Source organism: Dermacentor silvarum, chromosome 7 (assembly GCF_013339745.2).
Source record: "Dermacentor silvarum isolate Dsil-2018 chromosome 7, BIME_Dsil_1.4, whole genome shotgun sequence".
NCBI classification, from domain to species: Eukaryota; Metazoa; Arthropoda; class Arachnida; order Ixodida; family Ixodidae; genus Dermacentor; species Dermacentor silvarum.
The window spans coordinates 150542759-150550906 of NC_051160.1; positions in this window are offsets into that span (position 1 = coordinate 150542759).

Genomic DNA, 8148 nt, shown 5'->3' on the forward strand with positions numbered 1-8148 from the left:
TAAATTCATGAACATAATAAGGCCTTTTTCCAAGGTTACATGCAGGAGTGGGATAAACAGAGGACCGTGTGTCTATTGGCAAAAGTCAGGCGGACGGCCGAGTTGCTGGCCCAGGCTACGTAGACGGCACGCATGGACTGTCTGAAGGCCCGGACAGCTTTCTAGAGATGCGGTCTAGTGTTCCCTCCGTTGCAGCTGTGCCAGAGAAAGCGCAGGATGCAGGGGATGCCCAAGCACCACCTGTCTACGTGGCCCGAGCAGCCAGAGTCAATGAGACGCCCACAAGTATCCTCATGACACCGTCATGTAGTTGCAAAGGACTGACGCGACACACTTCATAGCATTGACCAAAAAAGGTGCAATTTATTTGCAAGGACAATATATAGTCTCGGGTGATGTGTTGCTCGCTGGGCAGTCTGTTGGCCTAAATGTGGAACACAGCTGATGGATCTTCCGTTCGAAGAAAGAACAAAACAAGCACAAAGCAAGAGGTTGAGTTCAGATAACCTTGCCACAGGTTGCAGTCTTCCGGGTAAAATTTCTCATTATACCGGATGGTTCAGCGAACAATTTCAAAAATTTTTAAAGGTCGCCTGTAGAAGTTAGCACAATCATACTTCATGAGCGGGTCTACTCGAAGAGGCGGACATTACTTGCACAAAAAATTAAATTGCATATTCGACTAACTAAGCAAATTCCCTAAGTAAGTTTTTAACTAATTACCTTATGGCCCATATTGCTATTTACAAATCCTAGCCGTGGAGTTCTCAATCCGGGTCCACTTGGAACAAATTGTCAGGATGGCACCAGTTTCGAGATATTAATTCCCGAACTTTGCGGAGAAATGCACTGGCATTCCACTTGCTTTTATGCTTCAATGCATAAAACGACTTAAGAATTACACACTGATTCCCACCACTATTTCCTGCCAGCCTCGTTCCATTCTAACTCCCTTTCTTGTTTGACCAGTTAGCGGAGTCTGAGAGGTTGAGGTGACATTTTCCAAACCAGCAGATAGCAAGAGCCTCTGAACATCCTCCTTGCATGTGGCCATAGGCAAGTTGGAGACGGAATGAATCAAACTCGTACGGCCTATTCGCATTCCTGGAAATCGGGTCAGCGAGGAATTCAACTTCACCAACCCCACTATATACGCACTTCTCAGTGTAAAGTGAGGACTGTATCTTGGATTGCACCAAGCACGGCACGGAGCCGAGCATCACACTCTTGCTTAGTTGCGCCACACACTAGGACGTCAATATATATATATATATATATATATATATATATATATATATATATATACATACACATGGATGTCCTGCAGGTTACCTAGCACTTGGCTTATGGTCATGTGAAATGGTTCTGGGGTGGCGCTCATACCAAATGGAAGTCAAAGAAAGCAGTACCTGCCGAACAGTCTGCTAAAGGTGCCCACTTTCGAGGCACAGTTGTCCAGAGGAATCTGATATAAACCTTGGTTGGCGTCTAACTTGGTGAAAAAGCTGGCTCCGTCCGCCGCGATTTGGGTTGTGTTGGTAATTCCTCCGCTGGGGTCCCGCATAACAATGGCGGCTGCCCTCTGGGTGATCGCGTCGCGGCGGGTAAGTTGCCTCGCAACGAGATGGGCACGCTCGTTGTGGTTGGGCGGGATGCCGGTGTGTTTACGGCCGTTAGTATTGTTGTTGTCGCGGCTGTTGTCTTCTTTAGTACCAAGCTCCCCGACGTGCGCGGGGAACCATTTGAGGGACTTGTTCGTAATCGTGCCGGACACGAAGTCCCCGGCTCTGGCAGGTGAGCATGCGCGCCACATCCGCGGACACCCAACCTTTGGTGTAGTTCCGGATCGCTGATTTGGAGTCGCTTATGATCAGGCTATCCTCCGTACCTCCGTGGAGTACCGCGAGGGCTATGGCCATCTCCTCGCTGCTTCGGCTGACGGCAGCCTCGCTGATGCCGTGACTCGGATTCTTCCCTTCGTATCTACGACCGCCATGGAGAAGGCGGGCTCCGCCGCCGTCGGCCAACCGTGTCGTTGATGTTGCTGCTGTTGCTGCTGCCGTTCTTGTCGTAGTAGTAGTAGTGATGGTGGTGTTGGCATACCCGGTTCGTCTCGCACATTCCGTGTTAGTGGCGATGGTGGTCGTCGTCCCTCTTCGCTATCAACGTTACCGGCGGGCCGCGGGTACCTGGCTGCATCGACGAAGAGGACGCCTTCTCGTCTTTCGTGCTCCTCGAGGATTGCTGCCGCCCTTCGTTTAAGTCTTTGCACGTCATGCGCCGGGTGCATGTTCTTCGGCATGTATTCCGTCTGTATGGCATCCCTGACTTCCGATAGCGGTGTTTCCTTCAGTCCCCGCGCCTCATGATATCGAATCCCGAGCAGGTCGAGGATTCGTCTTCCCGTTTTGCAGCTCCGACAGCCTCTGTACGGGTCACCGTTCTGGTGCTTCCCGGGTCGTGCCTGAGAATCTTCCAGGTGCGTCCCGCGCTCATGTTCCCGTTCATCGTGTCACACAGCTCCTGCCATTCTTGCTCGCACAGGCAGCCGCAAAGCATCTCGATCTCCCGGTTGATTTGGGCGATCTTCTTGCGTATCTTCCTCTTGAGTTTTAGCTTACTCGCTCTTCGTTGCATGGATTTCTTGGCCGCAAGGAGATGTGCCAGCCTGCTGTCCACTCTGGACGGCTGGGGAGCATCGTCGTCCCCAGCTCCGCGGGATCTGTCTCCTCCTTCTTTGGGGGATTCTTGTCGCCAGTCCGTCCATTCGATCTCATCGGTGGCATTCGCTACGTCCGCGAGTAGTTCTCTGCACCATTCGCTGATGTCTTCAATCGGGTCCTCCTTGTCTCGTTCTCTATTTTTCCGGAATCTATCCCAGTCCACGATTCTTGCCCTTCGGCAGACGTCCTCCTCGCTTTCACTCTCTCCCACTGGTCACACACAGGATTCTGTGTTCACTCCCCAGGTCCGCGAAAGAGTTCGACTAAGTCCACGCCCGATGAGACAGAGAGGTCGGGGGATGTGTCGCGGCACGTTCCCTGACCGATCCTGGTGTGCGAAGCCGGTTCGTTGAGTACAGTCAGGCCAAGCTCGTCCATCAGTACACATGGCTTTCTTGAAAGGTTGAGGCACTCTCCTCACGGGCATAGCAACTGGTCCAGCGCCGTCTCCCAAATTGATCGAGTACGTGTACTTGGAGTGTCCAGTGCCAATGAACAGCTTCAAGGAATTTGTCACTGATCCATTGCTTCGGGTTCTTGCAGACTGACACATTGTGAACACGCTGCACCAGTCAAAACGTTTCGCATGCAGCCAACCTAAGCAGTGCCTGTTTCCCTTTCTACATGATAGGTAAACTGTGGGCTTCCGCACAGAGTCCACTTAAGCGTCAACGTAACTGTCCCCAAGTGCTGTATGACACCAAAAGTCATCAGCAAGTGTTAATCGGACATAGAGGTCGCTTTCAATCTTTGGTATAGCGAGAATGGCAAGAGATTCGGCTGACCTCTTGTGTCCACTTTGACATCGATTCCCTTGTTGCCATCCTCTGCAGTCACCAACCTGTCATCTGAGCTGTAGATGCCGGCTATTTCAACTGCCAGGAATAGGAAGTCGTTTTTTTTGGTATCCTTGTTTGGTCGCTCCACCTCTTGCACATTTCGGCACGATCTACAGCAAGCAGCTATGTAGCTTGGCCTTTGGCAGATTCCACAAGTGTTTCCCCACACCGGGCACCACTTTAGTGGGCGGCTTCTGTCGCAGAACCAACAGCAATGCAGAGGTCTACTTTTCTTTACAATGTCTCATCCCTTGGCGATTCCGTCAACGGCAGTGGAGGTATCGTCATGGTCCTAAACACAAGCCTGGCTTAATGCATCTCAGCCGCCTTGCAGAAATCAATGGCCTTGACTGATGTCAGCTCCTTTTCGTGCAACAAGCGTGCTCTTAGCTTTTTGTCCGTGGTGCCACAGTCAAGCTGGTCGCGCACCATGAAGTCCTTCGGTTCGCCAAAATTACATGATTGTGCTTCCAGCTGCACATTTGCGTGAAGATTGCTCAAACAGTTCACCCTAATGCTGCATCCGCGCGCAGAAAGCATGCTTTTCAAATGTTTCGTTACGTTGCGGTTCGCAGTATGCATTGAACCGGTGAACTAGTGCATCCTAGTCATCCTGTTCAGCTGGTGCGAACTGAAAAGTATTCAAGACATCAATGACTTCTTGGCCTGCTAAGTGAACTAATATGGCAGCTTTCTCTGCATTGTTCGCCCTTCCCAGTTTCCTTCAAGTAGGAATCACTGAAACTTCTTCCAGCTGTCTGCTGCGTTCTCAGGCAACACGAGGCATTCCAAAGGAGCCAATGCGTCCATACTAGCTCATATTCTGGGAACCCCGCAGGCATCCCAATTCTGACACCATTCTAAGGACAATCTTGCTGGCTGGTTATTCAGACACGCGCGAGCTGTATGGCTTCCTCGGCGCGCTCTGTAAAATCGGTAGCATCATCCTCTGTATCGCCACAATTATGGGGCAGCATAGCATCAAACATCGTGGTTACTTCTCGACCGTGGAGAGGACCGAACGGCGTCGTTCTTGTTGTTTCCTGCCGTGTCGTATCATACGAAAATGTGACATATGGCAGTATATTATCCCAATTCTTGTGTTCCACATTGACGTACGTACAGAGCATGTCAGCGAGGGTCTTGTTGAGTCGTTCTGTAAGCCCATTTGTTTGAGGATGGTAGGCTGTTGCCCTCCTATGGGCCGTGCCGCTGAGTCTGAGCACACTTCTCAAAAGCTCAGCTGTGAAAGCGGTTCCTCTGTCTGCTATGATGACAGCTGGAGCACCATGTCTTATGACAATGTTCTCAATGAAACGTTATGCCGCTTCAGCTGCCATGCCACTCGGAAGTGCCTTGGCTTCTGTGTACCTCGTGAGGTAGTCTGTCGCAACTATGACCCATTTATTTCTGCTGGCAGATGTCAGAAATGGGCCTTGAAGGTGCATTCCAATTTGCGCAAACGGCAACACCGGCACTGCAACGTGGTGTAAGAGCCCGGCGGATTTAGTGGGTGGTACTTTGCGTCACTGACAGTCAAGGCAAGTTCTCATGTAATGCTTCACATCGGCTGCATGCTTTCTCCAGTAATATTTGTTTTTGACTCGTGCCAGTGTCCGTGTGTAGCCGAGGTGTCGTGAGGGGGCTTCGTCGGGGCAAGCCTGCAGGATTTCTTTGCGGAAAGTATGTGCGACGTTGCTGGCATCTGATCGTCTTTGTCGTCACTATCGTGGCCCGATGCAGAGGGGGTCGCGTCAATATAGCATCAGGTCATGTGGTGCCCGCCAGGCAGCGTTGCTGGCCTAAATATGGAACACAGCCAATGCAGTGGTCTGCAAAGCTCCCTTGAAATGTCAAGTCTTTCATTCTGTCCCAAGTAAAGGTGGCGACCCGACTTCGTTTAGCCGAGTGGTTCTCTTCATGTGTGTACTCTCAACAGACCAGTGCATACTTGACCACGGAGGCGTTGGTGTGGTTCAAATAAATCATGGTGACTGCATTGCGGATGTGTGTGTACACTTGAATCGTACTGTCATGTGGTCTCCAAAGCTCTCTTGACACGCCAAGTTCTTTATGGCTGTCTCAGTACATTAGCCCAGTTCACACAAACTGTGGTGGCTGTCTAGCTGCTATTGCTTAATGTTGATGCCATTGGGAAGCGAGTGCGCCTTTGTGCGATGAGCTCCTGCTTTGATGGTCTTTCAAAAGCAAGTGACATGTGACACGGTGGAGACTTTTCACAGCTCATAAAGCTCTCCTTATATGAAGAATGTTCGCAGCGCTCGACGACATCTTGCATGAGGTCATCAACGTATCCTGCATAGTGAAGAGGTGCAGTATCAGTATGAAGTTGTGCGCCAGTGTTGCGCAAGAAACTAAGTTGTGCGCAAGCGTTGGCAACCATTTTTTCAATTTTTTTGCATTATCTTTTATACATTAGGATACATTAATACAATAGGATTCTGCTTCCGACGCTGCAGCAGACATTGCTTTTCTCAAATGCAATAGAGTTCAGTAGAAGTGGTCCAGAAGTTACGTAATGAGAGAACTTCTCAGTTTTACATGTATTTGGATAGAGAAATAAGAGTTGACCCAAATTTGTACATTCCGATTAACCCGCACGTATTTGCAGCACTCGCCCAAGCATAAACATCTTCCAATAGCCGTAAAACTTGGTCGTCTATAGCACCATGTTTGTCTAGCTAGAAAGAATTGTACACAAAGACCAGCTTCCCTTATCATCCTGCAAATTCATGTTTAGGTCGAACAAAAACCTGTACTGTACATATGTAGAGGTTAACTGTTATATTCTCCGTTCCTGTGAGTACGATTTTGCGGCACATCTTTATAGTTTCATTCGTTTCCTGCTAAGGTCATTAAAAATGCCGCCGCAGGGCATTATACGCCATGGTTTATTAAAACATTCGTTGACGACACTAGAGCTTTACAACACAGCGAAAATGCGGAAAATATCGCACTGCAGGGTAATTGCCCTATGGTTGGCAAGAATTTCGTGCACACGTGTTGGTATGTTACAATCTGTCCAGAAATGTTACATACCGTAGCTTGGGTCCTCTTTCACTGTAGTCACAGTGCAGCGGCCTCGCCTTGCCTTGGAAGATTTAATCTTGCACCGCTGCTCTCCATCCTGAGTGAGTGCTTGGTGCCGTGCAGCATTCTCATTGAAGCGCAGCACAGCGAGCCTCGTTCTAATGAAGAGAGGTTTGAATTATACCCATGTCTTATTTCTTAGATGTCGAAATTAAAATTACCTCTCTTGCATTCCGTCCACTGTGAAGGCATTGGACTTAGGAGCAAACCGATTCAGCACGCTGTGGAAGAACTCCAATGAAAACGTTTGCACCTCAGGAGAGAGCCGGCGGATATCTTTCAGCAGTCTCACATTGTCGACAATGGCTTTGAGACGAAGAAATGCAGGTGATGCTGAAACAGATACGTATAACAAATTAAAAATCTTTTTAGCTTTTTATCTGAAGATGTGATGTCCACACTAAGAAATGCTGTGTAGGGCAAGAATACAATTTACAGTAGTGCTTACCTGGTCTCAACCATTCCCTGTCGTCAAGGGAGTCATGGAGGCATTTTTGGAGGGCCCATCATGGCCATCGTGTTTGTTGCAGACGTGGTTGAACAGGCTTCTCCACATGCTGATGACAAGCTCACCATCACCTTGGCCCATGGCAACCACCCAGTAGAGGTGGTTTAGGAATGCTTTGGATCGAAGGTGTGATAACTGGATGTGTGCGGCTAGCAGCCAGGAGCTTTTTTTCAGACCTAGAATATATGACAAGGGGTTGTTATTAGATATTTTATTTACTGACACTGCAGTCATAAAGCGAGGGTTGTCGCGTGAGCAAGATGGTTGCTACTAAGCAAATAACAGTGCCAGGTGCTGTACAGACCAATCTAGACCATAAAATACAATCTTTATGCAAATTTATTTTCATTTTAAGAAACTAACACACATTCCTGCATGTCATCTGTCCTTTTAGTATGCACACATTTCTAAAGATCACTTGTGATAGGAAAGTGTTCCACCTGCTTAGATGCATTTTTGCAATATAGACAAGCATAATTTGCACAATAAATCGCATTGAAACGTACAGGTAGGCAATAAAAAAATGCACTCTCTTTAATTATTCACTTCACGTCACCTGTTGTAACTGAGAAATTGAAGCAGACCTGTAATGAAGTTTGTAGGAAATCTTGAGACTAGACTCTCTTTCAAGATATGCAGCCTCCAAGTGTGCTAAGAAATATGTCGCCGTTCCAGCTTGCAGTTCCTTCAAAGTGTGTGTCACGCACTTCGAGATTACCTTAGCCACAACAGCAAAGCATATTTTAGAATATTTTGGGCACAGATGTCGCAAAAATGCTATTGGTCTTAGGATTTAACCTAGGCAGCCATCTAGACATTGCGATCAATCATGCAAAAAAATGTCTGCCTCGTCAGGTAATCCTCTTGAATAGGCTGAATTGTGGTTCATGCGATTCTTGTGCGTGCTATTGTTAAATTGGCCTGAAACTGGGATATGTGCTTACATTTAGCAACATGCCAATTATCA